The sequence below is a fragment of the Otolemur garnettii genome, unplaced genomic scaffold, assembly GCF_000181295.1.
Source record: "Otolemur garnettii isolate 467f Iridium unplaced genomic scaffold, OtoGar3 scaffold00052, whole genome shotgun sequence".
Lineage (NCBI taxonomy): Eukaryota > Metazoa > Chordata > Mammalia > Primates > Galagidae > Otolemur > Otolemur garnettii.
In genome coordinates this window covers 1,596,663-1,606,153 of record NW_003852447.1, presented here as the reverse complement: position 1 = coordinate 1,606,153, position 9,491 = coordinate 1,596,663, and the positions used below count along the sequence as shown (strand labels likewise).

Here is a 9,491-nt window from a genome sequence, read left to right as displayed (position 1 = left end):
AGTCTTTGTCTGTATTCAACCAAACTATACAAATTGCAACCACAGTTGATATCTAGATTAATAAATTGAATTCCTCTGAATTATTTTGTTTTTGAGACACTTTAAACTTTAGCATCGTATTACATGTCAGACTAGAAAAGGTAAATACTGGACAGTAATTTTATCTATTCAAGCATATTACTTTCTTTTTATTAGAATATTATAGTATTAAAATTGTTATTTTATCAGTATTTTAGCACAAACACCAACATAATCTTATTTAGCAGTAGTCATTAACCAGCCATTCTCAGTTCTGTTGGAATTTACTAAGAACCTACTGTGTAGACTGTGTAGACTTATATGAAAATAGAGTAATAGAGGACGAAATGCAGTGGCTACTGTCAAATAAATTACAATGAAGTGGAAAGAAGAATATGCATTCAAAATAAGTCTGTAATTCTCTGTACTGTTAAATGAAATAATTAGTTATTTCCATAGTCAGTCCCAGGCAGAAGAGACTCTTAGAGACTGGAATAGACAAGATTTTATGACATGCATGGGAATTGAGATATGAAACAGCAGGATTCTGATATGTGGACAGAGGGCATACTAACTTGGGAGAATAGTATAAGCAGAAATGGAGGTTGTAATGAGCATATTGTATTACAGGATGGAATTGAGAGAGATTTTAAAGAATTTTAATGCTTACATGCATTTAATTTTGATTCTACACTTCCTAGGGAGGTTTGGGAATTTGAATTTATTCCTGCAGACATTTACAGTAAAACTTCAAAGAACTGCATAATTTATATAAAACTTAAAGCATTTTAATCCCTGACTGCATTTTTTTTTTTGAGACAGAGTCTCACTTTGTTGCCTTCGGTAGCTGCTCATAGCAACCTCAAACTCTTGGGCTCAAGCGATCTGCTTGCCTCAGCCTCCCAAGTAGCAGGGACTACAGGCACCTACCACAACGCCCCCGGCTATTATTATTATTTTTTTTTTAGAGGCAGGATCTCACTCTTGCTCAAGCTGGGTGAACTCTTGAGCTCAGGCAGTATACCCACCTCTGCCTCCATGAGTGCTAGGATTATAGCCTAACTGCATTTAAATTAAAAAGCATTTTTAATCTAAAGCCTAAGTTTATTTTTTAAAAGCTTTTATGGAGAATTTTGAGCATATATAAAAACATACAGAATGAACTTAAATATACTCTTCATTTGCACCCCAAAACAGCCCCTGGTCAGCCCTGTTCCATTCACTTTCATGACCATACCCCTACTCTCTGGGTTTTTTTTTTTTTTTTTAATAAATCCCATATACCAGTAGTCTCTTGTTCATGGAAGACAATTTTTCCATGGAAGGAGGGATTCAGGCAGGCGGGGTGGAGGGGGTGGGGGGGTAAATTTGATTTGCATAAGGAGTGTGCAGTCTCATTATGAGAATCATAAGGGTTCTTGCTACTATGAGAATCTAATGCCACCTGATGTGACAGGAGGCAGAGCTTAGGCAGTGATGCAAGCCATAGGGAGCTGCTGTAAATACAGATGAAGCCTCACCTCACCCACCACTTACTTTTTGCTGTGCCACATGGTTTTTAACAGGCCTTAGGGGCAGGGGACTGTAGCTGTATACCATGTAACTTATTTATAAATATTTCAGTATGTATTTTTCTAAAAGATGAGGACTTGAGGCTCAGCACAGTGGCTCACACCTGTAATCCTAGTACTCTGGGAGGCTGACACAGGTGGATTGCTTGAGCTCAGGAGTTGGAAACCAGCCTGAGCAAGAGAGAGACCCTATCTCTACAAGAAATAGAGAAACTAGCCGGGTGTTGGGGTTAGTTCCTATAGTTCCAGCTACTGGGAAGGCTGAGGCAAGAGGATTGCTTGAGCCTAAGAGTTTGAGGTTGCTGTGAGCTATAATGATACCATGGCACTCTACCCAGGGCAACAGAATGAGACTCTGTCTGAATGAATGAATGAATGAATGATGAGAACTTTATTTTACCACAATCAAATTTACTCCTCCTGCCTATCTGAATCCCTCCTCCCATGGAAAAATTGTCTTCTGTGAACAAGAGACCACTGGTATATGGGATTTATTTTAAAATAAAACCAGAGAATAGGGGTATGGTCATGCCACTTGCACACTTAAAAACAAATAACAGTATGCCAGATGCTGTGGCTCCTGCCTGTAATTCTAGCACTCTGGGAGGCCGAGGCGGGTGGATTGCTTGAGCTCAGGAGTTCAAGACCAGCCTGAGCAAAAGCGAAACTCTGTCTTTAAAAATAGCCTAGTGTTGTGGCAGGTGCCTGTAGTCCCTGCTATTGGGGGAGTCTGAGGCAAGAGGATTGCTTGAGACCAAGAATTTGAGGTTGCTGTGAACAATAACATCACAGCACTCAACCCAGGCAACCAAGTGAGGTTCTGTCTCCAAAAAGTAAATAAATAAAATAACAGTAACTTACTCTTTTTCTAACATGGAAAAATTTAATGATTATCAGAAATACACATGAGAATTAAAATTCTTCAAAAGGATATAGTTCCATACTTTAATCTTAAGACTCTAATAGTACTATGAAGAACAGCTGAGTATCTTCCTACTTTAATTGGAATGTAATATCTCCTCCCTTTATTTTTTCTTTTTAAAAATAATTTTAATACATAATATTTGTACATATTTATAAGGTACATGTGGTATTTTGTTATATGCATAGAAAGGGCAATGATCAATTCAGGGTATTTAAGGAGTAGTTTTATAGTTTGGGGCCTTATATTTAAGTCTTTAATACATTTTGAGCTGAGTTTTGTGTATGGTGAGAGATAGGGGTCCAGTTTCATTCTCCTTCCTATGGTTATTCAGTTTTCCCAGTACCATTTATTGAAGAGTGTGTCCTATCCTTAGTTTATGTTCCCTGAGTCTTTGTTGAAAATCAGCTGACTATAAACATGTGGATTTATTCCTTAGTTCTCTATTATATTCCTTTGGTTTATGTGTCTTTTTTTTTTTTTATCAGTTTTTATCAGGTTTTTTTTTTAACCATCCTATTTGGGTTACTATAGCCTTGTAATATATTTCGAAGTCAAAGCGCAAGTAGTGTGATGCCTTTAGCTTTGTTCTTTTGTTAAGGATGGCTTTGGTTATTAGGGCTCCTTTTTGTTTCCACACAAATTTAAGGATTATTTTTTCTCATTCTGTGAAAAGTTCCATTACTGTCCTTATTTTAACTTAATTATCTCTTTAAAGGTTCTGTCTCCAAATACAGTCATATTCTGAGGTACTAAGGGTGAGGGCTTCAACATATGAGTTTGAAGGGGACACAATTTGTCCATTAAATACCTCTTTGTTCCCTGAACCTCCAAAAATCATGTTCTTCTCACATGCAAAATCCATTCATCTTCCATCCCAACAACCCCCAAATCTTAATCCGTTCTCTCAATTCTGAGTCTCAAATACTATCTAAGTATTTAGATCCAAACCAAGTGCAAGGTGAGACTCGAGGTATGATTATTCCTGAGGCAAAATTCCTTTCCAGCCAAGAAACCGAAAGCAGACAAATTTTCTTCTATAAAACAGTGGTGGGACAGGTATAGAGTAGATGTTTCCATTTCAAAAGGAAGAAATTGAAAAGAATAAATAAGTCATGGGCCCCAATTATATACAAGATCTAGTAAGCAGAATCCATTCTACTTTAAGGGCAAAGAATAGTCCTCATTGGGCAGCACCTGTAGCTCAAAGGAGTAGGGCCCCATATACCAGAGATGGCGGGTTCAAATCCAGCCCTGGCCAAAAAACTGCAAAAAAAAAAAAAGAAGAGTTCTCATTGGTTGGATGCTCTGTTCTCCAGATTCACTGAAGTGACACTCCAACTTCCAGGCCCACAGGAATGTTGCCTTGTTGGATCTGGATAACAGTGTTACCCTTGCATCCCTGGCCCTGAGACTGGGGGCAGCAATCACAACTACTGAAACTGAAAAGGAGACAATTTCGGCCCGTAGGCCTATTGTGGGATTTGTAGCCCTGCTGATCTCTGTGTTGTCTTTAGAATTATCCTTCTCTTTTCTCGAAGGATAATATGTTTTCAGCCTGTTATCTCTCTTGTGTCCTATAGAATCCCATAATCTTACAGCCTTCCTTCACTGTGCCTCATCTCTGCCCCTTCTGTCTAAGCTGGCAGTGTTTTTGCTGACATAATCCATATCTGTTCCTGGCTTCTGCTGTGCTGGCTAATTAGATCTGTAGGTCATACCTATAATCTTTTTATGGAGTGACTGTCCCACCTTCATGTAGAACACACCATTTCTTACAATATGGGCATGTGAGAATTTTCCCAATGTTCAAGTTCTGATTCCTTTCTCTTTAGCAATTCCTTCAACTTAACTTTCTCTTCTCACATTTTCTATAAGTGATGAGGAGAAGCCAGGCCATGCCTTTAGTACTTTGCTTAGAAAACTTCTCAATTAAATATCCAAGTTCATTACTTACAAGTTCTACTTTGCACAAAACCCTAGAGTACAATTTAGCGAAGTTCTTTGCTGCTTTATAACAAGAACCACCTTTCCTCCAATTCTCAATAACATGTCCTTAACTTTCATCTGAGACCTCACCAAAATCACCTTTCATATCTATATTTCTACCAAAAGAGTCTCTTCAAGGCAATCAGCGTTTTTCTCACATGCACTGCAAAACTTTTCTATCTACTACCTACTATCAGATTCCAAATATATTCAATGTCAAGTAGTTCCACATTTTCAGGTATTTGTTACAGTCACCCATTCCTGGTACCAAAATACATTAGTCAGGGTTATCCAGAGAAACAGAACCAATTGGATATGTCTACATAGAGAGACAGGGATTTAATTTAAAGAATCAGCTCATATGGAGGGTGGCAAGTCCAAAATCTGCAGGGCAGGCTGGCAGCATGGAGACCCAAGAGAGAATGGTATTATAGTTCATATCCAAGGGCCATCAGACTACAGACCCTGGAAGAATTAGTGTTGTAGTTTGGTTCCAAAGTTTATTTATTGACCAAATTCCTTCTTTCATGGGGAAAGTCAGTCTTTATTCTACTAAGGCCTTTAGGCCCTTTTACATTATATACGTAGAGAGCAATTTGCTTTACTCAGAGCCCACTTATTTAATTATAATAATTTCATCCAAGGAACAGCCTATCAGAAGCAAACAGAAAAATGTTTTGCTAAATATGTAGGTACCAAGGTCTACCCAAGTTCACAGATAAAATTAACTGTCACATATACCACATAGTTAGAATTTAAAATGAAACTAATGTGATCATCTCAGTAGATGTACAAGAAGCATTTAACAATACCCAACACCTGTCTATGACAAAAAGTACTTGACAAATTAGGAATAAGAAGAGACTTTCTCAACTTGAAAAAGGGCACCTATAACAAACCCATGAGTAACATCACACTTAAAGATGAAAGGTTGGACATTTTCCTCTCCAGATGTCCACTCTCACCACTTGTATTTCACATTGTGCTAGAAGTTGTAGCCTGAGCAGTTAGAAAAGAAAATGAAATGAAAGCCTTCCAAATACTATTTATATTAGCATAAAAAAATAAAATACTTTGGAATAAATGTAAGTATATTTAAGTATATATAAGGATAAGAAGTATAATCTTTCTCCTTTGAAAACTATAAAATATTTTTAAATTAAAGAAAATCTAAATAAATGGAAAAGAAAAATCTATGTTCATGGACCAAAAGACTTTGTATTGTTAAGATAGTGAGACTATATAAATTGATCTAAAGATTTAACATAATTCCTGTCAGAATCCCAGCTGACTTCTTTGTAGAAATTAAAACTAATCCTAAAATTTATGTGGAATTGGAAAGGACTGAGAATAGCTAAAATAATTTTGAAAAAAAAGAATAAAATAGGCATCCTCACACTTCTGATTTCAAAACGACACCTTTCAAAACAGTATGTCTATCACAATGATAGACATCTGTCTATATCAATGGAATAGGATTAGGAGTCTAGAAATAAACCTATAACTGGCATAGAAAGAAATTAAAACTGTGAACACCCACAATCTGTTAAAGAATTCAGAATTTAAAACATTCCACAAAGAAAATATAGATCCAGATGTCTTTATGGTAAATACCATCAACTATATAAGGAAGATGTAACAGCAGTCTTAACACAAACATTTTCAGAAAATAGAGGAGGAGGGGATACTTCGCAATTACATTAATGATTTCTGTATAAAACCCAGACAAGGGCATTACAAGGAACAAAAATTACAGGCCAATGCCCTCATGAACATGGACTTAAAACATTCTAATCAAAAATTAGCAAATCAAGTCCAACAGTATATAAAAAGGGCTTATGACCAGGTGAATATGTAAGGTTGATTCAAAATTTGAAAATCAATGTAATTTTTCATGTTGATGGAATAAAGAAGAAAAGAAATCATTTGAATGGATACAGAAAAAGCATGTGATAAAAATTCAAAAGCTATTCACAGCTATCATATTCAATGATAAAAGCTCAATGATTTCCATGTAAGATCAAGACCAAGAAAAAGATTCTTTTACTGCTTCAGTTTTCTGCAGGAAGTCGTAATCATCAAAAACTGGAAAAAACTAAAGCTGCCATTAGTTGCAGATGATACAATAATATATAGGAAATCCTAAGGGATCTTTTAAAAAGCTACTAGAATAAGTGAATTAGTTCAATATACAAAAATTAATGGAATTTGTATTTTTTTTTTTTTTTGAGACAGAGTCTTTGTCACCTTTGGTAGAGTATGTAGCGTCATAGCTCACAGCAACCTCAAACTCTTAGACTCAAGCAGTTCTCTTGCCTCAGCTTCCCAAGTAGCTGGGATTACAGGCATCTGCCACAACACTCAAGCTATTTTTAGAGATGGGATCTCGCTCTAGCTCAGGCTGTTCTTAAACTTGTGAGCTCAGGTAATCCACCCGCCTCAGCCTCCAAGAGCACTAGGATTTCAGGCATGAACCACTATGCCCAGCCTGAATTTATATCTCTTAACAATAGACAGTTAGAAAATGAAATTTAAAATTGAGTTTATTTTAAAGTTGCATCCAAAATTATGAAAAATTTAAGGGTACATTTAATATTGCACTTCAAAAACTACAGAAGATTGCTAAAAGCAATTATGGAAGACCTAAGTAGGTGGGAAAATACACATAAATAGGAGAAATATTTATAAATAGGAAGATTCAATATTGCTGTGATGTCAATTCTGTCCAAATTGATCTATAGACTCCACATTTTCCTAATAAAAATACATCAGGGTTTTTTTGCAAATGATTGGGAATTGCCAAAGAAACTTTGTGAAAGAATCTGTTGGAAGAAGACCTGATTTCATGATATATTCTGTAAAGTCACAGATATCAAGACAATAAATATACATGTAGATTAGAAGAGTCCCACACATACAGTCAATTTATTTTCAACAGTTGAAGACAAGGCAATTCATGGAAAAAAGGCCACTATTCAAGAAATTGTGATAGACATGTAACAACTAGACATGTAAATGAATATATATAAAAATTAATATTAACCCTTACTTACATTGTTTACAGAAATTACCATGGCAAGGACTTTCTCTTAATTGACTTTTTTTGCCCACACCTAGTCAACTGCTGGTGTTGGTAACTATTTGTATGATGAATAAATGACTACACTCTAGTTCTCTTGGTTTCTGACTCTAATCTCAGTGATGGATGCCTATCACAATTTTAGGAACGTATGCAAGATTTATGTATTAGCTGCAAAAAGACATAACCTTCACAAAGATATAACCAAATTAGATGGTTTCTAGTTCCCTCATTTCATTATGTCAATCTGGGGAGCTTTTCAATCGCAGCTTGCAAATGTACCCAACTGGTGCTGAAATGCTTAATGTTTCACATATGCTTCTTTGTGTCACTGCCTTTGTATATGTATTAGAAGCTACCAGAGTAAGAACATGTTAAGTTAGAGTAATGAGAGGCAGAACAATGATATGTGACTGGATAATGCCTACTGATTTGCGTTTCACTCCTGCTGGCAGCTAGAGTCAACATGACTTATTCATTTATCCTAATACTTTAATTCCAGTGAGCTCACTGTTTTTTAATAATATAGATATAATGTGACTTGATTTTGCCCTAAGAACTTAAAGAATATTGGTATCTGTCTTTTCAATGTATGGATAAGTAGTGATTAATGTTGGTGGATAAACTAAGGAGCTAATATGACTTGGACATTAACACAGAAGAGCAAGATTGGAGTCAAAGTTTAAGATTCTTGATGACTGATTTTATGAAATAATCCTTCAGGAAGTTCTGTACTTCTGAGTATCTCTCTCATTATAGGTCTACAAACAGATATGCTCTTAAATTAAAGACAAAAATAATATATGTCTGACCAGACAAAACCAAAATGTTCCTCTCCAAAACTGTATTTTTTTTTTTTATTTCAGATTAATACCATACAAGGGTACATACAATTAGGCTACATTGTTTGTGTTTGTTAGGTAAAGTCCAAGTTGTGGTTGAGCCCTTCAATCAGGAGGTGGGTCATATATTCTTATGTTGTGCCCATTAGGTAGGAGCTTACAAAAGCCCCTCCCTCTTCCCCCTTCCCCTCTTCTACTCCTTTCTACCCCCATTTTTGAATTTGTTTTTTCTCTTGTGTGGGCATGTAGTTGTTCATCTGTTAGTTTCCTATTAGTATTGAGTACACTGGATGCTTACTTTTCCATTCTTGTGATACTTCACTTCACTTAGGAGGATGTTCTCCCAATCCATCTAGGCAGCTACAAAAGACATAAAGTCTCCATCTTTCTTTATGGCTGAATAGTATTCCATGGTATACATATACCACAATTTATTTATCCATTCATGAGTTGATGGACACTTGGGTATTTACCCAGAAGAAAAAAATCATTTACCCTGAGGACATTTGCACTAGAATGTTTATTGCAGCTCAATTCACATTTTGCCAAGTTGTTAAAACTATGTTTTGTAATATTACCTCAGTGACTACACCAGAGAGAAAACCCCAATTAGGTGCTATTAGTCCTTTATGGCCCTTTAATACTTGCTAATTTTCCTTTTAAGGGGGACAATCTCTGCATGATAGCAGCAGCAGCCATGGTCAGTGCAGGCACATGTAGGACTAGAGAAGTATTATTATAGAAGCATCATGAATTCTGAAGGAAGGAATGTGAATCAAGGTGTCCCTGGACGTGCTACTTAGCTTGTAACTGGTCTTTGTAGCAATTTATTTGTAAAGTGTCCACAGTGTCACTGGCAGGAAATCATCTTTGTTTCAGTCAAGTTTTAGTTCTTCAGGTATTTGTTTTTATATAACTCTTCAAATTTTTCTAACTCTTTTTTTACTTCATAGACGTTCTCAAGAGCCACCTGAAAATAATTTCTGTTTTATGCTCACAAAGAATAGAATGGCAGCAAGATCACATTCTTCCTTCTGTTACTTGAGTATTTTTTACATTCCATACATCTG

The 9,491-nt window shown here is 36.0% G+C and overlaps 1 protein-coding gene across 1 annotated transcript in view; it reads left to right on the top strand.

The window, feature by feature from the left end:
- Positions 1 to 9,491, top strand: part of MIPOL1 (mirror-image polydactyly 1) — a 253,415-nt gene that overhangs the window by 163,639 nt on the left and 80,285 nt on the right. The gene's annotated exons all lie outside the window — the stretch shown is intronic.